We start from the raw sequence: 27,876 nt of genomic DNA, 5'->3' as shown, positions 1-27,876 counted from the left end.
CTGATGTATCTGTCAGTTCCAGGACAAGGTCTGGGGTACAGCAGCCCCTCTGTCCCCGGCAGGGTGGGAGTAACAGTCAGTGCATCCTCTCATCCCCACAGCTGCTGCTACTGCTGCTGTCTCTCTCTCTCTCTCTCTCTGGGATGGAAGGGTATAAATCGCAGGAGCCAAGATTTTGGGAGTGATTATGTAAATGAGCACATTGCCTGCACCGCACACACCCTGAGCACTGACAGACAGCAGCACCCTGTGCTTGGGGGACCTGTGTGGGAGACACACACACTACACTTATTTCTCCATTCCCATAAAAAGTAAAAGGTGTCACAGAATTCCTGATTTATGCCTCCTCTTCATTGTTACCCCTTGTTCTTTCAGTTCTCCTGTACGTGGAGATGATCCGTTGGAGCCAAAACACATTCCATATATAAATAACCCTTATATATAATGCTGAGGAGTTGGAGATTATTCTCAAGATTTTTTAAAGTCTTTAAGTATATTTCAGTGTAATGACCTTCATGCATTTACCCTTCAGAAACTCAAAACTCCCATTTTGTTGAACAACCCAACATAATTTTTCGGTACTTGTGTATTTTGGCGGCGCCCATCGCATCGCATACCAAATGGTATGCGATGCGATGCGATATCGCGCTATATTGTACAATGTAATACAATTTTAAAATTGAATGACATTGTATATGGCATACAATGCCATTCAATGCGATGCGATGCGATTAAACATTGTATAAGCACCCTAATGGGTGCTTACAATGTTAAATGCACCCCCACGCCACCCCCAGTATAAACATGAACCCGAAGCGTGGCGAGCGCAGCGAGGGGCGGCGGTACGCGTCCTCCGACCTTTTCATACCCCCACTATCCACGTTGGCGTGGAGTTGAGAATAGAAAGTGTGGCGAGCCCAAAGCGTGGCGAGCGCAGCGTGCCCCGCGAGGGGACGCGGATAACTCTGAAGCCCGCAAAGGGACGCGGATACCTGTGAAGGTATCCGCATCCCCTTGCAGGGCTCGTTGCGCTCGCCACACTTTCTATTCTCAACTCCACGCCAACGTGGATAGTGGGGGTATGAAAAGGTCGGAGGATGCGTACCGCCGCCCCTCGCTCGCTGCGCTCACCACGCTTCGGGTTCACGTTTATAGTGGGAGGGGTGGCGTGGGGGTGCATTTAACATTGTAAGCACCCATTTGGGTCGTGAGATGGACATCGGGGGCGCCGCCAAAATACACAAGTACCCATTTTTCAACCATATTTCTCTTCCTTTGTCTTTACTGGGACTAGGTAAAAACCGTAACCGGAACAGACCTGGGAATGCCGGACTGGACAGACTCCATTCCGCAAACTCTGCCATTCCTGAGCTTCTAGTGCTTACAGAGCTGGCCCTAGCTAATTTGATGCCCTAGGTAAGATTTTGGTTGGTGACCCCTTGCAATGTCACTAGTTCCGTCCCTGACCTGAATTGCTCCTTATTAACATCATACAACAAAGTATTGCTCCTTATTCACACTGCACCACACTGTACTGCTCCCTATTAACACTACATCGCAGAGTAGTGCCCTTTATACATGTTATGCCACACCGTAGTGCACCTTATACACATAATTCCACACAGTAATAGTGTCCCTTATACACATAATTCCACACAGTAATACCCCTTACACATTATACCACACATTAGTAAAGCCCTTACACACATAATGCCACACATATTTTTAACCACTCCCCCCAACCCCCCCCCTCCCCCCTTTCCCCTTCCCCCCTTTCCCCCTGTGCTTCCTGCACAGCAAACTCACCTGGCCTGGACTCTGCAGATATTGAAGTCTGGGCTGGCTGCTGCTGGCTTAGTTGTATGAGCTGCATGCCCCATGGCATTCAAAATACCTGCATCTCTTCTCACTCACTTCCCTACATCTCAGCTCTCTTACTCACCTACCATCTATACCCACATCTCTTCTCACTCACTTCCCTACATCTCAGCTCTCTTACTCACCTACCATCTATACCCGCATCTCTTCTCACTCACTTCCCTACATGTCAGCTCTCTTACTCACCTACCATCTATACCCGCATCTCTTCTCACTCACTTCCCTACATGTCAGCTCTCTTACTCACCTACCATCTATACCCGCATTTCTTCTCACTCACTTCCCTACATCTCCGCTCTCTTACTCACCTACCATCTATACCCGCATCTCTTCTCACTCACTTCCCTACATCTCAGCTCTCTTACTCACCTACCATCTCTACCCGCATCTCTTTTAACTCACTTCCCTATATCTCAGCTCTCTTACTCACCTACCATCTATATCTGCATCTCTTCTCACTCACTTCTCTACATCTCAGCTCTCTTACTCACCTACCATCTATATCTGCATCTCTTCTCACTCACTCCCCTACATCTCAGCTCCCTTACTCACCTACCATCTATACCTGCATCTCTCCTCACTCGCTTCCCTATATCTCAGCTCTCTTACTCACCTACAATCTATACCTGCATCTCACTCACTTCCCTACATGTCAGCTCTCTTACTTACCTACAATCTATACCCACATCTCTTCTCACTCACTTCTCTACATCTCAGCTCTCTTACTCACCTACAATCTATACCTGCATCTCATCTCACTCACTTCCCTACATGTCAGCTCTCTTACTCGCCTACCATCTATACCCGCATCTCTTCTCACTCACTTTCCTACATCTCAGCTCTCTTACTCACCTACAATCTATACCCGCATCTCTTCTCACTCACTTCTCTACATCTCAGCTCTTACTCACCTACAATCTATACCCACATCTCTTCTCACTCACTTCTCTACATCTCAGCTGTATTGTGGACCTAAGAATTGTGCTGCTAATTACCTATGCTCTGTTTTAGTTCTTCTGTCACTGTTATGTTCGGTTCTGTGTACCCTGTATTGTTCTAATATGTGCTCTACAGTATGTACGGTGCTGCATACCACTTGTGGCGCCTTGTAATAATAATAATAACCCAGTGGCGTAGCTACGTTTTGGGCGCCCCCCCCCCCCGCCGTTAGGGGGGGGCGCCCACCGCCCTGCCAAGCACCCACCCCGCCACCCCGCTGCCCATGCAAACCCCCCCCAATCCCCCGCAGCCTTATCTATCTCGCTGGTAACGGCGGCTCCGTTCTTCTGCTGAGGACCACCACAAAATGGCCGCCCCCATTCAGCGGACAGTTTCAGAGAACTGTGTGCTATATGGGGGTGGCCATTTTGTGGTGGTCCTAGGCAGAAGAACGGAGCCGCCGGGACCAGCGAGATAGGTAAGTCTGCGGGGGATTGGGGGAGAGTGTAACTATAGCACCGCAGCCCCCGGCGCCCCCACATGCACAGCGCCCCCCCGGGGTGGCGGGGGCTGCGGTGCTATAGTTACGCCGCTGTAATAACCACCACCTTCATTAACTCTCAAGAACCAATAGTTACAGAACATATGTCCCCCGGGACCTAACACTGGATATGTTTTTGTGTTCTACTTGAAAAAATATGTTTTTGTTATAATTGTAAAATATTTAAAAGGGACATGACACAGTAATATTGTTACATGTATTTATAAAAAATATTTTGGGCTATTTCCACAAATACACCCTTTTTCAAGGGTTAGCCAGGAATATTAGCTATCCCTGTAATGTATGTACGAGGGACCGCAGCAGATATCTCCGGTGTGACAAATGAAATAAGAGAAATTACTTGCACATTATTCCTCTAGAGATAATTAAGTTGAACTGGGTGACATTTATGCACTCAGGGGTGTGGCCTAGGGGTGAGTAAGAGCACTTAGGGGGTGTGGTCTAGGGATGAATAAGGGCACTCAGGGGTTTGGCCTAGGGGGTGAGTAAGAGCGCTTAGGGGTGTGGTCTAGCAGGTGAGCAAGTGCATTCAGGGGTGTGGCCTAGAGGAGTAATGTGCACACTGGGCTCCGTAGATGATTATTGCAGATAAATGGCACGTGTACTTTGGAATTAGTTCACCTGAATTCTTTCTGAAAGGAGCTGTATACCGACTTGGAAGTGGTGATTAATGTCACATTACTCATCTACAAGTGTTCATTAACTCACAGCACCTAGAGTAATTATTGGCATAATACTACTAGTGCACAATTACCGAAATTACCAATCAGCATTAAAACTCTATTCAGCCAATCAGAAGCTTATATCCATATGATCTATGTTCCGGGCGGGTTAAGGATAACTGCTGCGGTGACTTCTTGTTTGTGCTTCATAGTCTACCCAGCATCTGTGTTCCCCCTCTTTTCCCAGGATCTGTTCCCTCCTCTGTCTGTTCAGCATCCATCTTCCCTTGCTCTGTGCCCAGCATCTGTACTCTGCTCTCCCTGCCGAGTATCTGTACTCTTCTCTCTCTGCCCAGCATCTGTCTCAATGGGCACTACTGCAGACACAGGGCCAGATTCTCTAAGATTCAAAAGTGATAAAATAAAGAGTGATAAACAGCCAGCCAATCAGCTCCTACCTTCCATGTCAAAGGTTGTCTTTGAAAAATATCAGACAGGAGCTGATTGGCTGGCTGTTTATCACTCTCCATTTTATCACTTTTGAAGCTTAGAGAATCTGGCCCAAAATGTGTTTAAGTAGCACAACTGTGGGCATTATGTATAAGGGGCACTACTATTGTGGGAATTATATGTTTTGGGGTATTATATCTAAGGGGAAAAACTACTGTGAGCATTATGTGTTTAAGGGGCACCACTGTGGACTTATGTGTAATGACCACTACTGCAGGCACTATGTTTTTAAGTGGCACTACTGTGGACGTTATGTATTATGGGCACTAATATTGTGGGCATTATGTGTAAGGGGCAATACTACTGTGGGCGTTACGTGTTTAAGTGGCACCACTGTTGGGCATTATGTTTAAGGGGCATTTTGTGTATAAGGGGCATTATATTGAAGGGGCACTAATTTGGGCTTTGTGAATAAGGGGCACTACTGTGTAGTGTAATGTGAATCAGGGGCACTACTGTGTAGTGTAATGTGAATCAGGGGCACTATGTGCGGTGTAATGTAAATAATATTGTGCTACAGAATGGCATTATTGAATTGGTGGCACCATTGTGGGGCCATACCCCTCCCTTATGAGACCACACCCTTTAGCTGTGTACTGTCTTTTTATTGAATATGGGAGGGAGGGTGCAAATTTATAGTTTGCAGGGGGGCGCTAGATACCCCAGCACTGGCCCTGAACATTACCTCTTTTAATTACCCCCATGGCAACATACGGCTCACGGGCCAGATGCGGCCCATGAACCGATCCTAACTGGCCCGCTGCCCTACACCTTTGCGCAATGACAAGCGACCTGACTGGTTGGTCTGCTTGTCATTGTGCTACAGCACTGCAGTCCTAACCCGCACACCGCCGAGGAGAGCTTGGGCGTGTCACGGAGGCAGCCGGGGTTTCCTTTGTTATGTCAGATGCTGGGCGGCATGGGGGGGAGGAGTCACGTTGATCCACTCTTGTGCATTGGCTGTGTCCCCCCACCTCACGCAGCGTCTAATGTCACTAAGAAAATCCCGGGCCGTGTATACCCCCTGCTCTGTTACTGCGCAGCTGAGGGTGATCAGGCAGCTATATGGAGCCCTACCGTCAGTCACCGAAGGGAGGCAGCAAGGTGGAGGACCAGAGCAACCCGGGCAAGAAGGAGAAGGTAAGCATCCTGCACAGTGCATATGTGAGCCTGGCCAGCAGCATTAACCAAGGGCGTAACTACCATAGGTACAAGGGGTGCAGCTGCTATGGGGCCCAGAGCTGAAGGGGGCCCATCTTTACTAAGTAATATGTTTTACAAAAATGTATCACCATCAGTTGCTAAATAGGGGGCCCTTACAAACTTTTGCTATAGGGCCTACGAATATCTAGAAAAGGTTGAATGTTTTTAACTTTTTTCTGCTGTGTCAACATCGGAGCATGCAGACCCCAATTAGCATAATGCATCCCCTCGCATGGCCTATTCTACTCGCCATGCTTGGGGCAGGTGCCTCTCTACAGGATGTGGTTGGCAGGTCGACACTAATTAGGTCGACATTCAATAGGTTGACTACTGTTGGTCGATAGGCCAAAGACAGACACAGGAAAAAGGTAGACATGGCTTAGGTTGACACTGTCAAAATGTCGACATACAGTATGTGGACAGGAAAAAAGGTCGACATGGGTTTTTCAAGTTTTTTTTTTTATGTCGTCCGAGCAATGTCGACCTATTGACTTTAGTTTGGTTCGACCCCATGACCCATACACCCTCTCTGCCACTGCGCTTGGGACACTTTACCATTCTCATTCGGAGTTCATGTGGATGGTAAATTATGAAGAAGTAGAAAAAAAAATCAGAAATGAGCTCACGTCAACATTTCCATGTGTTGACCATAAACACATCGACATTTTGGTTGTGTCGACCACATGGTGTCGACATGGCCATATGACTACCAGCTTTGTCTTTGTCTGTCAGGATCCCACAGTCGATCTCCTGAATGTAGGGATCCGGGATTTCATACCTTTCCCCACAGCAGTGTGTGTGGCTGAGGAAGAGAGCTCCAGCTGCTGCTGCTGCCAGGTAAGAGCCCAGCGCTGGCACTGAGCCATATCACCCAAGGTAAACAGCAGATGCATAGACTATTATTCTCTCCTGGCATAAAACTGGCACATCTATTATTTTCTCCAGCCAAAAAAACTGGTGCTCCTGTTAAGGCATCACTTCCCTGATTCAGCAGCATTTATAAACATGTTTCGGTACTTATGTATTATCTGGACTCCCATGTTAAATGTACCCCATTTTTTCATACCCCTACTATCCAACTACGCATGGAGTTGATTTTATATAGTGTGGCGAGCGGACGCTGTCTCATAAGAAAAACGGGAGTCCAGATATTACAATATGTTTCATATTCCCGATTCCCTGACCGGGCCACTGGGGGATCGGCAAATAGTGGCAATATGTTGCTGGTGTATGGGGCCATTACAATTTGGAAGAGGGGACAGTTTTGTCAGCTGAATAATATGTAATCACAGATACATGAGCCCTAAGGCTGCTATTCAATTACCAGTGAAACATTGTTTTTTTTGTTTGTTTTTTTAGCTCTCTTGCAGCACAAAAAAAAAAATGTGCCCAAAAAATCCTGTGTGTTTTAAAAAAAAAGCTGTTTTCCTCACCTGCCAGAGACAGGTGAAACTAAATCCCCGATAATCTGCGGCGCACGATGGCTTATCGAATTATGGTAAATGAATATCAGTGAAGGGAGGTCATGCTGATTCCAAATTTGCAGCTTTGCGAGTCACCGAAATGCCGCCCGCACGAACGCCTACCCCCCCCCCCCCCTCGCATGCCAATTTCCCCGCACGCATGCCTTTAGGATGTTAAGCATAAATATCCATTTGTGGCCATGCGTGCTGGGGCAAAATCATTCGATGGTCGCCATCCATCGAATAACCTTGCAAGCATCTGCTGACGTTAGATCTGCGGGACGCTTGTACAGGAAGAAGACGGGCGGGCGTCATGGCCGCATTAGCATGGGAACGCCCAGCAAGTCATGGGGACACCCATGAAACGCTGGGCATTGTCAAGGGTGCTACCCCTTGCCACCGCCCCAAGCCCCCCAATCCACACTGCTGTGTGCGAGCGGCTGGCAAATCATCAAGTTGCCGTGCCTGCTCGCACATGCGCATAAATGCGTATGTGCATGTGCAGTCTCAAAACATCGCTCCCCTGTGCATACGCGCAGGAGAGCGTATGAATTAGAATGAGCTTATAGGTCTGTACAGTGTTAGATTCTTACTTCATTCCTGGCACCTTGTGGTGACTGGTGAGTTATATTACGCTCCTAGCCTGCTGTGTATCACGTCGCTGTGTTGTTTATTGTCACTTTCATAAGTTGCTTTGCCAAGTTATTTCCAAGCAGCTTTTTGCTGGATAACGAGTTGTTTATGGACACTTGGTTTATGCAGGAGTTCCGTACTGAGTGGTGGTACGATTCTGGGCAGCTGTGGTGTATTGTCCTCAAGGCACCCTAGCAGTCCAGGTCTTCGTCATGCTTGTCTAGCCTCATGGAATGGCCCGAAGGCTACCAAAAATTAGGACCCCCTCCCTGCACAGGTGAACAACACGGAGAGGTGGGCAAGCCTCCCGCATGCTCCTGGAATCCCCTCCCCCCACTCCTTCGCCAATCAAATAGCATTCAACCTCCAACCCCAGAGAGGAGAAAAAAAGAAGTAGGCAAGTATGATCTATGCTTGGACACAGGAGAATTAATTAGTGCTTCAGTCATTTTGGATTAATTACCTGTACCAGCATAGAGATCCCTAGAACATACTAGTCAGACACACAGTGGCATAACAATAGTCCTTGCAGAGTTTTTCACTTTTTTTGTCCCGAATATCAACATAGTCGATATGGACAGTGGACACCGTATCAGTGCACCGCGTCCACTTGGCTGCACTTGCCACGCTTCGGGCACGGTAACTCACTACACTCGGCACACTATTCTATTCCCCCACGATGCCCTAGTGGATGGTAGGGCATGAAATACCGCCTGTCGGCACATGTCGGCTCAAAAAAAGGTGAAAAACTCATGTTGACCTTTTAACTGTCGACCTTGCCATTGTCGACCTCATGCTTGTGTCGACCTCTTGACCCTGGACCTTTTGCATGTGTCGACCTTGGACTTAATAATTCTGCTGTGAATATCATAATGATATGGGGGTATGGTTTTTGGCCTCTGCACTGGGTTTTGCAAACCACTTGTGGGCGAGATCAAGAGAGGTCTCCCCACCCTATGGTGGGATTCGGCCTGGATAGCCTGATACCAACTAACGTTGGTATTAGGTTAAGATGGGAGGATAGTTTTTGAGTTGGTGGTGCACCCCTGAGTCCAAGTACAGATAGGAGAAACAAAGTAGAAAAAGAAGACTCTCTTTGTGGGGCAATCTTGAAAATCTTAGAGTGTGGATAGAAATAAAACGTAACTTTTATTGGTTGCTTAGTTTAAAAGGATAGGACGATTTAGCTTGTTGTGTTTGAACAAATGTTTGTACCAGCCTTGCAGTGAGCTTTTTAATATATATGCTATGCGTTGGTAATTTGGTACAGGTTCTGTTTCCCAGTCTGGCAGTGAGCTTTTTTAATATACGCTGTGCCACGGGGATATTGGTTCCAAAGTTGAGACCAATAGTTCGTGTGATCTTTGCCTAGTATAGCCTTAAGGTGCCCATACGCATTGCGATTTTAGCATGCGTTTTGTACTTTTAAAGTTCAAAACGCATTACATTGGTTAAAATCGCACCGTGTACCTGCGGGGGATGCGATGCGATACACGTCCTCGCGGGTACAATATTGTATAGCACAAAAAAGTATGTGCAGGCAGTAATTTTTGTGCTACATCGCATCGCACCACTTTTGTAGACTTTTAAAAAAAAAGAAATAAAAAATTGCATCGCACCCGCACAGTACAGTACATCGCATCCCCTACAAGTGCCAGAATCGCACAAAGTACAAAACGCAAAGCACAGAAAAATCTCAACGTTTATGGGCACCTTAAGGCTATACTAGGCACACATCACACAACTATTGGTCTCAACTTTGGAATTAATAAACAGAACCGGTACCAAATTACCAGTGCATAGCATATATATTAAAAAGCTCACTGCAAGGCTGGTACAAACATTTGGTCAAACACAACAAGGAAAGGTGGGCAACGCTCCTGGATACCGGGACACCCCCCCCCCCCCCCCAATTGCGGGATTGACAGTACTGGGGCGTGGCTTGATGATGTCTACATCAGGCCCTGCCCCCCCAAAGCGCTTCTCCCGGAGAGGAGACTTTAAAAGTAGGCAACCCTGCTCAAAACAGCTCTGTATAAAGTCAGACATAATTAGAGCTGGTTTGTTTGGGTGAGTTATAAATGGCAAAGTTCAAATTAAAGTAGAAGTAAAAAAAAAATAAAGAGCACATTTGTAATAAATAAACATTTAAAAAATATTTCTACCCTTAAAAATGCAAAATATACTTCGATTTATCAAAATAGCTCATGCACTGTACATCACATAAACAGATTTTACTGATTAAAATCAGGGTTGCCGACTTTATAATTCTCCTCTCCGGGAGAAGCCCGGAGAGGAGAGTTCCAGCAGCCGCTCAGGGGGCGGGGCTTAAGTGTGACGTGACTAAGCCCCGCCCCCATGATGGTAAAAACTACCGAATTCACGTATCTCCGTGGAGGGGGCGGGGCTAAAATGACTCGATTGTGTCATTTTAGTCCGCCCCCTCCTCTGAGACCCGAGGATTGCGGCATTTTAATGCCGCGATCCGGGGCGCAGGGGGGGGGGTCCCCCCTGAATCCGGGAGGGTTGCCCACCCGTCCGGGGGGCTGGGAGGAGGTCCCGATTTTCGGGAGACTCCCGGCCATTCCGGGAGAGTCGGCAACCCTGAATAAAATTATATACAGCATGCCTATATTCTGTGTATATATATATATATATATATATATATGTGACTGTCTCTGCAGGAAAAGTGTTCTACTTCCCAGCCAAACAGAGTAACATTTTTTGTTATGCAGATACAATGATATGCGGGTTGTCTATATTTTGTATCTAACTGTGACTGTCTCTGCATAACAAATAGTGTAACATATTTGACGAGTTTGACATTGGTCTGGGTGAATGATGGGGGCCTGGGGGCCCGTAACTCAATGTGATAATGGAGAATTGCGAAACAACCACAATGTAGTTTATTATGTTTTTGTTTTTTTTTATTTATTCTCATTTAACACTTCGTAGAACATCAAGGTCACAGCAGCAAATTCTCTGGGGGTGAAGAACAGCTTGAACTTGTTCAAACAAACCATCCTTCTAGTTTCCGCAACATGCAGTGATGTCATAAGTGATGAAGTCTGAGCTGCCACCTTGTGTACTGTAAGTATGACGCACGCTTTATATATTACAGAATGCTTGATAATTCACATTATAGATGTATTTATGTATTTCCATGACTATTACATGTCTCCTTGCTTGGAACAGCAGGTATACAAGTTGAAGTACAGCAGTGTGGAAATATGTTATACCAGGCAGCCAAATAGCCCCATCATAAGGCCCCCATACATTAGGCCGACTTGTCCTAGGGACAAGTCGGACTCAATTTACCTGCGAGCCGCCCGGCAGCTCCCCGGGAGGCTCACATACAATTTGGCACTTGATGTGCCATTTTTACATGGGATAAATCGCATGCGATTTATCCCATGTAAAAAAAAAACCCGGGGAGCTGCAGGGCGGTGAGCAGTAGTGGGGGCGGGCAGCGGCAGTAGTGGGGACGGGCAGCGGTGGTGGGGGTGGCCAGCGGCGGTAGTGGGGGTGGCCAGCGGCGGTGGGGACGGGCGGCGTGTGCGGTGAGCGCAGTGTACTTACACATAGCAGCAGCGGCGGGGACGGGACGCGCAGTGGCGGCTATTATATTTTTAAATATATTGATTGGCCGGAGAGCTCTCAGCCAATCAGAGAGCGGCCGGTCATTTGACAAGTATTTTAAAAATATAATAGCCGCCACTGCGCGTCCCGTCCCCGCCGCTGCTGCTATGTGTAAGTACACTGCACTCACCGCACACGCCACCCGTCCACACCGCCGCTGGCCGCCCCCACCACCGCTGCCGCTGGCCGCCCCCACTACTCCCCCGGTGTCTGTATGCATATGCCTGTCAGGTGGCAGGCATATGCATACAGGGAGGTCGGACGTGATCGTATGTACAGACCGTCCGACCTCCCTGATCCGGTCCGATGCGCACGGGACCGCGCATCGGATCGGATCAAATGTCACATACCTACGATTTTGGGCCGATTTCATCCGATTATCGGCACAAAGTGCCGAAATCGGATGAAATCGTCCCAAAATCGCATAGTGTATGGGGGCCTATACTGTATGACTCGGGAATCGAGGTCGGGTTGACCTTCAGTGTAATCTTTACAAATGAGAGACAGTCTAAGATAAGAAATGCGGATAGTGGAGATTGTATTGTTGCAGCTCCGCGTCCCACTGTTATTACTGCACATGTGTTAGCACAAGGCAATCATTGCCTGACAGAGAGGACAATACCACTATGTCTTCTTGATCCTTTACAATGCAAAGAATACTCAGTGGAAAAGTGCGCACAATTAAAACCTTGAAGCAGCTAAATAAATAGATTAAGAAGTGCCATTCAAAATATAACATGCCAACATGACCCTCTCCAGGAGGGACACAATGCTCTGCTCCTGGCCTTCCCTGGCAATGTATGATTACCATCACCTGTGTTGAACAGGTTAATTGATAAGAACTTTACAGCATTTTACAGAGAATATTTGAACATTCACATCAGTCCCTGCCCCAGTGGAGCTTACAATCTATATTCCCTACCACATGTACACGCACACACTAGGGTTAATTTTGTTGGGAGTCCATTAGTGCCGGTGTTCCTATTAGAAGTAGGTGTGGCATGCAGGGGTCAGGGAACATTTTTACCTTTTACCCCAAAATATATTTAGACACAGTATATATTGAGGCAGCACGGATGGTGTAGTGGTTAGCATTACTGCCTCACAGAGCTGAGGTCATGGGTTCGATTCCCACCATGGCTCAAACTGTGCAGAGTTTGTATTTTCTCCCCGTGCTTGCGTGGGTTTCCTCCGGGTACTCCGGTTTCCTCCCACAGTCCAAAAATATACTGGTAGGCTAATTGGCTCCCAACAAAATTAACCCTAGAATGTCTGTGTGTGCACGTACATGTGGTAGGGAATATAGATTGTAAGCTTCACTGGGGCAGGGACTGATGTAAATGTTCAAATATTCTCTGTACAGCGCTGCGGAATATGTGTGCGCTATATAAGAAACTGTTAATAAATAAATAAGAAAGGTGTCACCACAGGTGCTGGCAATCATACATTACCAGGGAAGTCCAGGAGCAGAGCATTGTGTTCCTCCTGGACAGGGTCATGTTGGGAGGTATGCTGCACGAATTCCTTCAGCAACTATCAAAGTCGCTGGGGCGTTTGTAAAGGAAGGGGTGGCGGGCAGGGGCGAGACATGGACAGATCAGGGGAATGCAGGTGGGCTGATCCCCCCCCCCCTTCTACTGACTGCAGGACGAGACAGCCAGCTGACAGGAGCAAGCTTCGGTTCTTCTGTCTCCCCCACGGGAAATCAGGTATCGGCGGCACAAGCATAGGGTTGAGATTGTCTCACCCCGGTTCTCTCGCTATCCAAGTGAGAGTGTACAGCTGCCGTGACTCACGTGTCACGGTCAGCTCAGACACCTCACCGAGCGGAGACCGGCCAGAGTGACACTCTCCCCAGTTGCCACCAGCTGCTGTCTGCTATTTACAGTCCTACCTGCATCTTTAACAAAATCTGACTTGACAATCAATGTGCAAACAGCCTGACCCGCATACTAAAAGACGGGTTTCTGCTGTTTTTGACTACAATGTATGATTTTTTTCTGAGACAGAGTTACTCTGCCCCTATTTTGCTTTAAGACCAGACCTACCCAGCAGATTTGACTTAAAGGGAAACAGTCTGTTCATACTCTGCTAATTACCACTGTCAAACAGCTTGACCGTTATTGGAACCACCTCACTCATACCTCCCAACAGTCCCGATTACAGCGGGACAGTCCCGATTATCAGGGCCTGTCCCGCTGTCCCTCCCGCGGCCGGCAGTGTCCCGCGGTGAGGTGGGGCTGTTGGGAGTCCCCCCTGTCGGCTGCTAAGCAGCGGGGAATAAACGCTGTGCCAGAGCCTCTGGGTCATGCCCCCATAGCGGCAAAATGGGGCGTGGCCTCGTGGGGGGAGCCGCGAGTATAGGCCATGCCCCGAAATTAGGCCACACCCCTCAACATTTCCGGCGCGCACAGCTGCGTCCCGCCTCCAGCTCAGGAAAAGTTGGGAGGTATGCTGATTGACTCTGCAAACATTATAATACCCCCAGTATCTGAGGATTAGCAGAGGCCAGCTAACACACCTGCATAACCAATGTTTTTTGTGTGTAGACAAACCGTGTCAACATTGATCCGGTACCAGTAAAACACCTAGGGTCTGCCATACCCCACATGTTTTTTTGTATTAACCGTGTGATCATACAGACACTGCAATCCAATCCATCGGACAGGTGACAGCACTCATTTACATCCTGGTTGTTTAATTTGATAACGTGCATGTTCCCTGAGTGTCGACAACCGTGTCAACACTAATACATTGGCAGCTCAAAACATCAGGTTTTGTTATATCAACTGAGGTCAGCTAATATACCTGTACAATCAATGTTTCTTGGGTGTCGACAACCGTGTCAACACTGATCCGGTACTATTACAGTATCCAGGGTTGCTATATCCCGCATGTATTTTGCTTCAATAACCTTGTGAACATTTAGACACTGTAATTTCATCATTTATATAGGTAACTACACCCACTCATATTTTGAGTGTTGAAGTTGAGAAGTCTGAGCTGAGTGTCAACAATCGTGTCAACACTGACACAGTGTCAGTATTAACGCAGATGGTATTATACCGCACATATATTGGGCGGTATTCAATGTGAATACCGGCGAGGTGCAGCGAATCCTGTTTAGGATTCGCTGCACATTCGCCACGCTCTGGAGCCTCGCCACCTCCGGTATTCAACGAGTCAGGGGCTCGCTGCCCCTGACCGGCGAATATGAGCTCCTGCGGCGAACGCCGCAGGGAGCCTGAGGACAGTGGCAGGCAGGGAGATGGAAGTCTCTCTGCCTGCCCCAGAGCGTATGTGGGGGGGAGGTGGGCTCCCTGGGTGCCAGGCAGCACAGGCTGCCCCCCGGGGGTGCCAGCAGGGGACCGGGTATATTCACTACACCCAATTGTGCATATGTAACGATCGGGTGCAGTGAATATATGAATATCTAATGATCCGGCACCCCTGCTGGCTGCTGTGTAAAAAAAATAAAATACATTTTTTTTTTAAATTAAATATATATTCATGTGCTTACAGCACATGAATAAAATAGCATGCCCCTCCTCAGAATAAAATTCCTGATTTTTTGACACCAAATGTAAAAAACAAAACACTTTTTTAAAAGTTCACATTCCACTTCTCCATAAAAAGATAGCGATTGCTACTCAGTGAATCATGGTGAAAAAAACCTTCAAATGTATTCGCCATGTGGTCATTGAATAGGGTGATTCACCGTTTTAGTAAAAAATTCACCAAACAGCACAAATTCGCCATAAAAACTTGGCGAATCAGGCTCATTGAATACCGCCCATTGTCTTCGGATTAATCTTTTGACCATTTATATACCAATTAATATTCTTTTTTCATATTGGTGACAGTATATCCATCTGCATGTGTATTCAAAGATTCATGCATTGTCACCCATTGAATATCTTCCCTGGGGTGTAATTTGGTCTTTAGTGGCTACAATACTAAGACCAATTTCACTACTCCTACTTGGAGACTTGGGTACATTCCTTCACCATCTTCTTTTCTCTCCGCTGGGTTTCCCGTCACACCACTATCACTCTCAATCAGCTTTCGATGTCTAAATGATAGATGGTGAGTAGCAGAAGAGGGGTTTCACGGTACCCACACTTTACCCTATACCTTCTACGTAGGGTGGCCAATCCCGGAATCGGGATCGGCGGGATCCCGGGATTTGGCCCCCAAAACGCCGGGATTTCAATCCCGGGATTGGAATTTCCAATCCCGGGATTTCGGGATTAAACTGCGCATGCGCAGTTTAATGCCGGGCAGCGTCTGAGCACTCAGACGCTGCCCGGCTTCTCCCATACCCCGCAGTGCGCAGAGTGACGAGGTCACGCTGCGAGGTCACGCTGCGCAGGGCACAGCCGCACATCCGCCTCGGCCACCTTCCCAGCGCTCTCGGCCGGCCACCCGCCCGCCCGCCCACCCACCCAGCGCTGCCGGCCACCCGCCCGCCCACCCACCCAGCGCTCACGGCCGGCCACCCACCCGCCCACCCAGTGCTCACGGCCGGCCATCCGCCCGCCCGCCCACCCAGCGCTCACGGCCGGCCACCCGCCCACCCACCCAGCGCTCACGGCCGGCCAAACCTAGCGCTCCCTGCCACCCGCCCACCCAGCGCTCCCTGCCACCCGCCCGCCCACCCAGCGCTCCCTGCCACCAAGCCCACCAACCCAGCGCTCCCTGCCACCAAGCCCGCCAACCCAGCGCTCCCTGCCACCAAGCCCGCACACCCAGCGCTCCCTGCCACCAAGCCCGCCCACCCAGCACTCCCTGCCACCAAGCCCTCCCACCCAGCACTCCCTGCCACCCCGCCTTATGAGACTTCCTACCCGCCCATTCAGCAACCCAGCTCCCGGCTGCTCCAGGGACCAGGCTACCAGGGTGTTTTTTATTATTAGGGAAGCCAATCCCGGGATCCCGGGAATCCCGGGATTGAGCATTTTTCAATCCCGAATCCCGGGATTGAAAAAATGCCCCGGGATTGGCATCCCTAATTGTCACCCATTGAATATCTTCCCTGGGGTGTAATTTGGTCTTTAGTGGCTACAATACTAAGACCAATTTCACTACTCCTACTTGGAGACTTGGGTACATTCCTTCACCATCTTCTTTTCTCTCCGCTGGGTTTCCCGTGACACCACTATCACTCTCAATCACCATTCGATGTCTAAATGATAGATGGTGAGTAGCAGAAGAGGGGTTTCACGGTACCCACACTTTACCCTATACCTTCTACGTAGGGTGGCCAATCCCGGAATCGGGATCGGCGGGATCCCGGGATTTGGCCCCCAAAACGCCGGGATTTCAATCCCGGGATTGGAATTTCCAATCCCGGGATTTCGGGATTAAACTGCGCATGCGCAGTTTAATGCCGGGCAGCGTCTGAGCACTCAGACGCTGCCCGGCTTCTCCCAAAACACTGCAGTGCACAGCGTGACGAGGTCATGCTGCGAGGTCACGCTGCGCAGGGCACAGCCGCCCACCCAGCACTCACGGCCGGCCACCCGCCCACCCAGTGCTCACGGCCGGCCACCCGCCCGCCCACCCAGCGCTCACGGCCGGCCACCCGCCCGCCCACCCAGCGCTCCCTGCCACCCGCCCGCCCACCCAGCGCTCCCTGCCACCAAGCCCGCCCACCCAGCGCTCCCTGCCACCAAGCCCGCCCACCCAGCGCTCCCTGCCACAAAGCCCGCCCACCCAGCGCTCCCTGCCACCAAGCCCTCCCACCCAGCACTCCCTGCCACCCCGCCTTATGAGACTTCCTACCCGCCCATTCAGCAACCCAGCTCCCGGCTGCACCAGGGACCAGGCTACTAGGGTGTTTTTTATTATTAGGGAAGCCAATCCCGGGATCCCAGGAATCCCGGGATTGAGCATTTTTTTAATCCCGAATCCCGGGATTGAAAAAATGCCCCGGGATTGGCATCCCTACTTCTACGCTGCCCTCTTATTTGCTGGGGTACACCTAGTCTCTTTGCAAGGCCATCGGCAACAAAGGACATGGTGTTACTTTTCAGCAAAAAGCAGAAGCACATATAAGCCTCCTGACAACCAGGTTATACTCTCATCCTATGGTGTGGTTACGGTCATACTTCACTGGCACGCCTGATTCTCATACCGAACTCAGAAGCTAAGCAGTGTTTGGCCGGGCCAGTACCCGTAGGGGTGACCGACGGGGAATACCCGGAACTGTAATACTCCGATATTATTCTCCATTCCTTGGACTTGGAAGGCACCCCGGTTGCTGTGAAGCTTTATTGGATGCGAGTGCCGGTTCTACCCATATTATATATATATATATATATAATATTATTCATAGATAAGGCACTCCAATAGGCAAAAAGAAGCGGTGCCCTCCGCGTTGTACACCTGCCGATGCAGGTGCTTGTATGCAGGCGGGGGTGAGACGGAGGCACTCGCGGTGTAACAAAAATGAAGAACCAGGAGACAGAGGTAGTGAACTCCAACGTTTCAAACCACAGCGGGTTTTTTATCAAGGTGCATTAGACAAAAAATACATGTACAACCACATACCTTTATGCAGGTCTCCGCCATTCACGCTCTCCCCCGGCGTCCCACCCGGCGCTGTAACGTGACGTCATCGAAGAAGGCAGCCGACGGAGTCCGTGAAGGGCTTCATTAACCTGGCAAAACACAAAACAAAAATATGAACACATAATCAAAATACAACATGATCACCTGTAAATATATATAACAAAGTGAATATATTGAAACAAGTAGCGTGAAAATTATATACAGGCTAAAAATGCAATCCACCCCCAGGTCACCTGACCTGGCGCTGTCAAACGCAAGATGTGGATGCATAGTGTATAACACCTAATGAATGGAAATATGTGACAGTGCATCTTATGGGTCCCTGCGGGATACGTACAAGGACTGCTAAGGTCCTAAATGGGGACTTGTCTAATATGAAAAAAATGCCCCTTTAACATGCCTCGTCAGAGGGAAACCATAGTGCAAAATGAAACTGGCGCTTCTGGCAATCTAATATAAAATATAATGCGTACACAAAACAAATTATTAAATGTACACAAGAACTGGCTTCTCCTAATTAATGATAAGGTGTGACACGGGCTGCAGAAACATATTTATAGAAAATAAGACATGCCAGAGTGCTCATTTAGCCCCCGTGGGGCCAATGTGTCAAGGCGGTAGATCCAACGACTCTCCGCCTGGCACAGTTTGAGCCCCCTGTTCCCACCACGTTTGAGTGGGGGGATTTGTTCAATAATCCTGTATTTAAGGGAGGACAATGTATGGCGTGCCTGGACAAAATGCCGGGCCACCGGTTGGTCGCTGGTGCCCGAAAGCAAAGCGTGTTTGATGGCTGAGCGGTGACCTGCAGCTCTGTCTTTAAATGGCCTGATGGTTTTACCAACATAATGTTGGCCACACGGGCAGCTGATCAAATAAACAACGTAACTTGATGAACATGAGACTCTTTGGCGGATTTTAAAGGGTTTCCCCGAATACGGGTGGTAAAAGGTGTCTCCTGTGGTCATGAAACCACACGTAGTGCAGCCACTGCACTTGAAACATCCTACTTTCGGGGTGCTAAAAAACGGAGAGACTGATGTTGACACCGTGTCGACCACATCATTTTTCACTAGGAAATCCTTAAGATTTTTTCCCCTAGTGTAGGCACACATAAGTTGTGAATTCTTGAGGGAACGTAAGGAAGGTTCCGTTTTAATGATTGGCCAATATGATTTTGCCATTTTATTAATGAGGTGACTCTTGGGGTGAAAAGAATTGACCCAAATGAATTTATCTTTTTGTTTGCGCTGGACCGGACACAATGCTTGTTCCCTGGAGAGGGACAATACTCTCTGTTTGGATTTGAGCAGATCTGCCATATTGTAACCCCTGGCACTGAATTTGTCTATCATTTTAGACAAAGATGATTCTAGCTCCTCTGGGTCACTCACGATGCGCCTTACTCGGAGCATCTGAGAAAAAGGGAGGCCGATTTTTAACGGGGCAGGGTGGTGGCTAGATGCTAGAAGCAAATTGTTGCGATCAGTGGGTTTGCAGAATAAGGATGTGGATACCACCCCACTGTTGTTCTTAATATCCACATCCAAAAACTGTATGTTGACCTCACTGATATTAAACGTAAGTTTGACAGGTGATGTAGATGCGTTGTGGTTTTCAATCACCTGCTCCAATAGCCTTTGTGGCCCTGACCACAGGATCAGCAGGTCATCTATGTAGCGTGTGTACATTACAAGATGCCTGCTGATCTCTGGGTCATCAAAGAATAAAGCCTGTTCCACCGTGAACATGTAGCTGTTTGCCAGCGATGGGGCCACTGAGGACCCCATCGCACAGCCACACAGCTGGAGATAGTAACGGTTATTAGACATAAAAAAATTACGTTTAAGTGTTAGTTCTAGTAACTGCAAAAACAGGTCTATATCAGGCCCTTTATAGAGGGGATTGTCCGTGATGAGCGAACGGACCGCCGCGAGCCCCCCCACATGTGGAATACAGGTGTAAAGGCTCGCGACGTCCACCGTGCACAACAGACAGCCCTCAGGAAGGCGCCCCAATAACTGAAGTTTGAGTAATAAAGCATTAGTGTCTTTGAGGTATGTCCCTTGCCCCTGGACACAAGGTTGTAGAAAACTATCCAAATAAATGGATACAGGCTGATATAATGACCCCCGGGCAGAGATGATGGGCCGGCCCGGGGGGTGCACTGCATCTTTATGGACTTTGGGTATAGTGTACAAAAGGGGCACAATTGGGAAGTCCGTGGTCAGTGCGTCCTTGGTAACAGAGTCAATCAAAGCAGATTGTAAAGCTGATTGTAAGATAGAATCCAATTCACGCTTATACGTGGCTGAAGGGTCATGAGTCAGACGTGTGTACACGGTAGGATCAGACAACTGTCTGGCGATTTCCTGTAAGTAATCTGAAACATTCTGGATCACCAGACCCCCGCCCTTGTCTGCCGGGCGGATGGTGATCGAGAGATCAGAACTCAATGATTTTAACGCCTTCCAATCTGAGGCGGAGAAATTGGAGTGTGTGTCCATGGAAGATGATAAGATGGACATGGTGTCGTTCTCAACAAGTCTGTTAAACGTTTTTATGGACGGATTCACAGATAGTGGTTCAAATTTGGACTTTTTACGTATGGCTGCGGGTAGCAATCCCGTATGTGCTGCCACTGATTCCTTGTCCTGAAAATGCTCTTTCAGTTTGAGCTGGCGATTCAGCTTGAACTGTTCGACTTTGATTTGAAAACAGTCCGCTTTGTTGGTTGGTATGAAATTCAACCCTTTAAGAAGTACACTTTCTTCACTGGGGGAAAGAATTCTGGAAGAAAGGTTAAAAATAGGCTCATCTATTTCTTGACGGCTGATTTCTGTCGACCTCTGCGTCCTTTTGTTTTGGCCTCCACGACGGGTGTGGGCTCTTTGCCGTGGGCCAATTGATGGCGGGTGCGCACCCCCCCTGGGATGCGACTCCGGGAGTTTTTTGACCCCTCAACTTCGCTTGTGGAGGATCCCTCTTCCCTGGAGGATTCTGTGTCGCGGATATTATGTTGGAACCGCTGAAATTTCTTTCGTCTGTATGGACGGGGTACAGTGTCGCCGCCTGTGAGCCAAGGATAGACTAGATGAGCACTCTGGCATGTCTTATTTTCTATAAATATGTTTCTGCAGCCCGTGTCACACCTTATCATTAATTAGGAGAAGCCAGTTCTTGTGTACATTTAATAATTTGTTTTGTGTACGCATTATATTTTATATTAGATTGCCAGAAGCGCCAGTTTCATTTTGCACTATGGTTTCCCTCTGACGAGGCATGTTAAAGGGGCATTTTTTTCATATTAGACAAGTCCCCATTTAGGACCTTAGCAGTCCTTGTACGTATCCCGCAGGGACCCATAAGATGCACTGTCACATATTTCCATTCATTAGGTGTTATACACTATGCATCCACATCTTGCGTTTGACAGCGCCAGGTCAGGTGACCTGGGGGTGGATTGCATTTTTAGCCTGTATATAATTTTCACGCTACTTGTTTCAATATATTCACTTTGTTATATATATTTACAGGTGATCATGTTGTATTTTGATTATGTGTTCATATTTTTGTTTTGTGTTTTGCCAGGTTAATGAAGCCCTTCACGGACTCCGTCGGCTGCCTTCTTCGATGACGTCACGTTACAGCGCCGGGTGGGACGCCGGGGGAGAGCGTGAATGGCGGAGACCTGCATAAAGGTATGTGGTTGTACATGTATTTTTTGTCTAATGCACCTTGATAAAAAACCCGCTGTGGTTTGAAACGTTGGAGTTCACTACCTCTGTCTCCTGGTTCTTCATTTTTGTTACACCGCGAGTGCCTCCGTCTCACCCCCGCCTATATATATATATATATATATATATATATATATATTTATATTTATATTAAATATATATATATTAAATATAAATATATATATACTGTCAAATTTACTCAGGGCAAAGTTCACATAGATGCCGCGGCCGGCCCTGTAAAGGAGGGAGGGCGGGCGGCCAGAGCAGGACCAGGACGGCAAAGCGGCAGCCTCTGACTGGACCGCGGGAGCAGCTGCGTGCGCATGCGCACCAGCGCTCCCGCAGCCATTTTAACTATGGCAAATCTCGAGGCCGGCCGCAGCCATCTTTACTCAGGCCAAAATTCACGTAGATGCCGCGGCCGGCCCTGTGAAGGAGGGAGGAAAGGCGGCCAGACCAGGACAGCAAGCGGCAGCCTCTGTCTGGACCGCGGGAGCAGTGGTAAAAGCTCGAGGCCCTGAGTAAAGATGGCCGCGGCCGGCCTCGAGGGAGGGTGGCCTTTCACACAAAAAATATGCCGGCCCACCGGGAAACAGCCCGGTTTCCCGGTAGGCCAATCCGCCCCTGGCCAAGGGAGCTATCTACCCTTTAACACTCTGTTCTCTCTCCTTCTATTAAGAACCCAGTCAAGTCAGTCCGTCTTATCTATCCACATTGATCCTTCCGAAGGGGGATAGTGTTATGCGTCAAGTACACCCCAATGCAACATATTGTTTGTGAGCGGCCATTTTGCCTGGTACATTGAATCCATTACAGGATTCCCCAGTATTTTCTCACGCCAGTGTACTTAAACATTATTCGCCACCAAATGTTCAAATTGTGATCTTTATTCTTGTTATGCATCATGTTTAGAGTTCATATTTGAACTGTTATTTCATACGTACTGATATTTTAGTAGTAGTTTTTCATTAAAAGTTAAATTTTAAATACTTTCCATTCATTATCATTTTAAAAAGTGTGCCCCAAAAACCCTTTTTGTTCTGCCTATGTCACTCTCGTGACAAACCATATTTTTTCCCTTTTAAAAGCTTCCAGTACAATATAACAGCACCAGTGCTACAAATTCTAACGGCTACACCCCTGTAGTAATAAATATGATAAACATGGAAGCAATGGCATTCTGCAAAGCTCTGTCTAATGTAATACAAATATAGCGCATGTGCTGCCTAGCGAGGAAGTTCATTTGTGAAACTACAAAGCTTTATTGCCAATTCTTACGTACAAACATATTTCTGTGACAGCAAAAACCTTTCGGCTACAATCTCCAGCCTGGCTGGGGCTTACATAAAGCAGATGCTGCCTGCGAAGAGTAATCATGTGATCCATTTATAACAACAGCGTAGCTTAAATAAACTCCCTCACCAGAACTCATTGCCTTCTCTGAAACTGCTCATTATTTATATAAAATCCTGTTTGTAGGGTACACCCTTTCAGTGGCGAAACTAGATATTTGTAGGTACCATAGCAAAAGTTTGGGCCCATATGTACCATCCAATGGTGAAAAATGTACAGGATATAGCACATGGTAGAGAAAGTGGGCCTCTCTCAGCTCTGGGCCATTAAGGCAGAGCCAGATTAACCACTTGGAAACTTAGGCAACCACCTAGGGCTTGTTGGGTGCCAAGGTGCATGGCCTGAAATCCAGCCATGATCAGAGATCTGCAGCTGTAGACAGGAAATATTTATTTATTGCACTACAGACCCCCTGCTATTGGCTACCTGAAATTGACCACTCTGTTTCTCTCTCTCTCTCTCTCTCTCTGTGCTCTTTCTTTATGTGTGCTCTCTCTTTCTGCACTCCCTTTCTCTTCTCTGCGCTCCCTATCTATGTGCTCCCTCTCTCTCTCTTTCTGCTCACTTTTTTTCTCCCTCCCTTCCTCTCTCTCTCCATTCCTTTGTCTCTCTCTACCTCCCCCCCTCTCTCTATCCCTTTTTTCTCCCTCCCTCTTTCTCTCTCTCCCTTTCTCTCCATCCTTTTCTCCGCCTGCCTTTCTCTCTTTCTCCCCTCCCTTTCTCACTTAATTCCCTCCCTTTTCTCTCCCTTCTTTTCTCTCTTTCTCCCCCCTTCTCGCTCTTCTTCCCCTTCCCTCTCTATTTCTCCCCCTTCCTTGCTCTTTCTCCCTTCCATATTGTCTCTGCCTCCCATCTATCTATCTATCTATCTATCTATCCAAATACCCTGTGAAGCAAGCCAGTTTAATGGCCATTTTAGTAGTGCAGCCCAATGGCTGTGGTGGTGCATTGTGTAGAGCTACCCATACACTATTGCGAATCTGACGAATTGGTCCAAGAAATATGATGGTGTCAAATCATGTGTTTTAGGTCCTGTTTTAGTGGCACCATGCACATCACAAGGAAATCGCAAGGCCTGCACTATAGATAGATATATCAGATACGTCAGTCATTTTGCATCATATGCAAAAGGACTGTATACGATGTATCGCATACCATCCTGATGCACTGGAAACTACCGGGTGGTTCAAGGGTGATCTTATGCAACTTCTTGGAGAAGTGGCATAGTGTATGGGGAACTTTAGGGGCATTGCAGTGTGTGGCATAATGTGGAAGAGGCATTCTGGAATTTGACATATTGTTTCAGAGGTATCAGGTTGTGTGGCATAATGTCTAAGGGGCATTACATTGTGGCTAATGTGTAAATATGTAAAGGACATTATGGTGTGTGGAATAATGTGTAAGGGACAATATGGTGTGTAGCATAATGCGTAAGTGACATGACTGTGTGTGGCATAATGTGTAAGGGGCATTACAGTGTGTGGCATATTGTGTAAAGAGCATTACCATATGGAAGAAAAATTACAAAATGACAGAAGCAGCAATCAGGAATGAAAACATAGTGCTATGGATTGATTGTTTGGGGGGGGGGGGGCAAACTGGTACCTTGCCTAGGGCGCCATTTTGTCTAAATCCGTCTGTGCATCAAGGTTTACCATCAATAGTATAATCGATGTTTAATCTGACAGATATACCCGGACTAAAATTTTTCAGGGTCCTTAATTTTTCCTTTTTTAATTGTGTACTATGGAGAGTTATTTTATTTCAGAATTTCTTTTTTTAATTCAATAGTTTTTATAAAATTTTGGTATAGTTGTGAACATAACAAAATAAAAACTATTTGGATACAGAAGGGTAAGGCATATTCATAGACATTGTACCATACAGCACTGCAGTCAATAAAGAAGGATGATAACAAGACAGATATATTAATTATGTTGAAACGGAGGAGTAACTATAGCACCGCAGCCCCCGCGGGGCGCTGTGCATGTGTGGGTGCCGGGGGGCTGTGGTGCTATAGTTAGCCCCCTCCCATCCGCCCGCCAATCCGCCGCCCGCACCCTTACCTGACTTCACTGGTGGTCATTCTTCTGCTAGTGAGACGGACCACAATAAAATGTCCGCCCCATATAGCAGACAGTTCTCTGATACTGTCTGCTGTATGGGGGCAGACATTTTGTGTTTGTCCGTCTCACTAGCAGAAGAATGAAGCCAGCAAGGGAGCCGGGACGGGAGCAGCAAGACAGGTAAGGCTGCGGGCGGGGGGGGGGGGGAGTGCGGTGGGGGGCGCCCCCCATTAACGGCCGGGGGGGCGCTCAATTCTTAGTTACGCCACTGTGTTGAAAAGTCCCCTTGTAACTAGGATTACTTATAACCTAAATAGGCTTTCTTTCAGCTGCCCAAAGGTGCCATTCGGGCGTTTCCACAGCAACCTAGAGTGCGTTACATAGTAGTACAGTACATGTACAGAATCACATTCGGGACACTATATACAAGAATAAGGATAGACTCGCAACGTGTACATGTCAAATCGTAGAATAATGGGAAAGCAAATCCCATATACATACCTAACCATCTATAAAGTAAATAAAGCAGAATGAAAAAACACCCCTAAAAATAAACCTTCCCCCTAGCCCCCCCACCCTGTACAACCCACCCCCAACTTAGGCGTACTTGGATCCAAGAAAATTAGCCTGCCCCTACCCCACTAACTACACTACTAAACTAACATTACTTAACCCTGCCCCTCCCTCAATTTGAATCAGGACAAAGTATATAATGACCTTGAGCTATGGTGACCCAGCTCTCCCGCATTGGTCGAATATACAGAACCTAATTGTAATAAATCCACATAAATGTATTACAAGGATAAACACATTGCAGCGAAGCAGCAATTATATTCAATGGGCGGGATTCTCTAATAACCCCCGAAGAACACCGAAGTGCTGCGGGACCCCCCTCCCTCCCTGAACCCTTACCCGGCTGTGTGGCGGCTCCTTTTCCTTCTCGCTGCACCCAGAAGCTGTGCAGGGAGGAGGAGGTCACTGGTCCAGGCAGCACAGCAGGAGGCTGCCCGGACACAGGTGAGGGAGGGCATCGCAGATCGGCAGGGGCGTACGGGGCAGCGGGGGATGCGAAGGGAAGCCCATAGGCTTCCATGGGGTTACGCCATCTAGAACTGCCGTAACACCCCCCCCCCCCGCAGTGAAGCCCCGGCGGTGGGGCTTTGCTGCATATGAAAATGCGGTAAAAACCCCGAAAACTGAGTTTTTACGGCATTTTGTGTTTGGTGAATCTCGCCCATTGTGAGCAGCAACAGAATGTCCTCACAAAAATAAAAAGTAAAAACAGAAAAACTGCAATAGGAGGTTAAAGCATAATTGAGAATCAAAAACAGAGCTCAAGCATGGCCGTCCTCATTTAAAATGATGCATAACTTTAATCCAGCCAGGTGTCAAAGCCATTTTTCCACCATAGCAGAGTAATAGTCCCACCTCATGGTGCACGAAAATTCAATGAGTAGTGTTTGTCTTCCATCGGGTAGAACACTTCTGGGGAAATCAGGGGCACATCACAGCCATCTGCAAGATATGGAGGCTTAACAGGAGCAGACAACAACAGTCGATGAACCTCAGTTTCTTCAACAGGAGGAGGCAGTTTGTGAGGGAAGCCGGCTCCGTCACCCGGAGCCCCACATCACAAAGCCAGGCCGCAGAGACGATCAGCTGGAAGGAGCAGCGGCGAGCACAGGAGGGCAGCATCCAGAGGGTATGGAGCAGAAGATGCCAGAGGACAAGGGCCACCCCTGGAGCAGCCCAAGATGGCAATGTAGGTCTAAAATCGGAGATATCAGCAGGATATAAGCGGGAGAGCTGAGAAGCCCGACCTGCACCACGCTACTCCAGGCCACACCCATTTATTTCTGAATTTCATTGCAAAATTAAATATATTATTTGAACACGATTAAAAAACTGAGGATTCTTCCAACAGGGTCTGAGCAGGTACTGAGATCACTACAGTATCGCTTTATGCTAGCACTGCTCTCTCACTCTTTCACTAGCAGAAATAACCCGGTAATCTCCGCGGGGACGTGCATCTACCCGGGTTTTTCTGCTAGTGGTAATGTCAAATAACCCGGTTTGCATTCCCCGGCAATCCTACCCAGTTAATGATCAGGGTAGCACCCGGTTTGCACCTTGGTTCAGGGTTAGTGGAAACGCTCCCAACCCGGTATATTTAAAAAACAGAGCTGATTGGAGCTTCTAGGGTATGTTTATGTGCATTTTGTACATGTCTAGGTGCACCAATGGCTCAGGTGTACTGCAAACAACAGTTTTCACAATAGTTTTACGTGTAGTGTGTAAAGACACTTTTGAAAAGGTTTCATATTGAATATTTGGGACTAAAATAAAAGCAAAACTTTATCAAATAAATATTTCTGGTCTATTCTGTTGTGTATAATGGTGGCCCTTTTGGGCAATGGTGGCCCTATTTTATGACCTCCCCTTTGGTAAAGCCCTTTAAAAAGGCCTTTTCTTATGTAATCTATAGGAAAAAACAGGCTTTAACTGGGTTAAGTGTAAACAGGGCTGATCCAGCAATTTATTGGGTAGCACTGTAGTGGAAATGTGTCTTAAACCCAGGTCCAACCCGGTATCGATCCGGGTACAAATTACCGGGACCCAGTTTGCTACTGGAAAAAGGATAATAATGAGCTCTTCAAG

At 47.8% G+C, this 27,876-nt stretch overlaps 1 long non-coding RNA gene across 5 annotated transcripts in view; it reads left to right on the top strand.

The window, feature by feature from the left end:
* Positions 1 to 27,876, top strand: part of LOC146059492 (uncharacterized) — a 155,116-nt gene that overhangs the window by 51,053 nt on the left and 76,187 nt on the right. For 3 of the 5 annotated variants that reach the window (XR_014470254.1, XR_014470253.1, XR_014470257.1), the window contains exons 4-5: positions 1,295 to 1,416; positions 10,806 to 10,940. This is a non-coding gene — a long non-coding RNA (uncharacterized LOC146059492). Of the gene's footprint in view, positions 1 to 1,294; positions 1,417 to 10,805; positions 10,941 to 21,653; positions 21,773 to 26,799; positions 27,480 to 27,876 lie in introns of those variants that run through there. The other 2 variants (XR_014470255.1, XR_014470256.1) reach the window with 2 other exon arrangements.

This window comes from Crinia signifera, chromosome 2 (assembly GCF_055691185.1).
Source record: "Crinia signifera chromosome 2, ASM5569118v1, whole genome shotgun sequence".
Classification (NCBI taxonomy): domain Eukaryota; kingdom Metazoa; phylum Chordata; class Amphibia; order Anura; family Myobatrachidae; genus Crinia; species Crinia signifera.
This window is presented reverse-complemented; position numbering and strand designations above follow the sequence as displayed.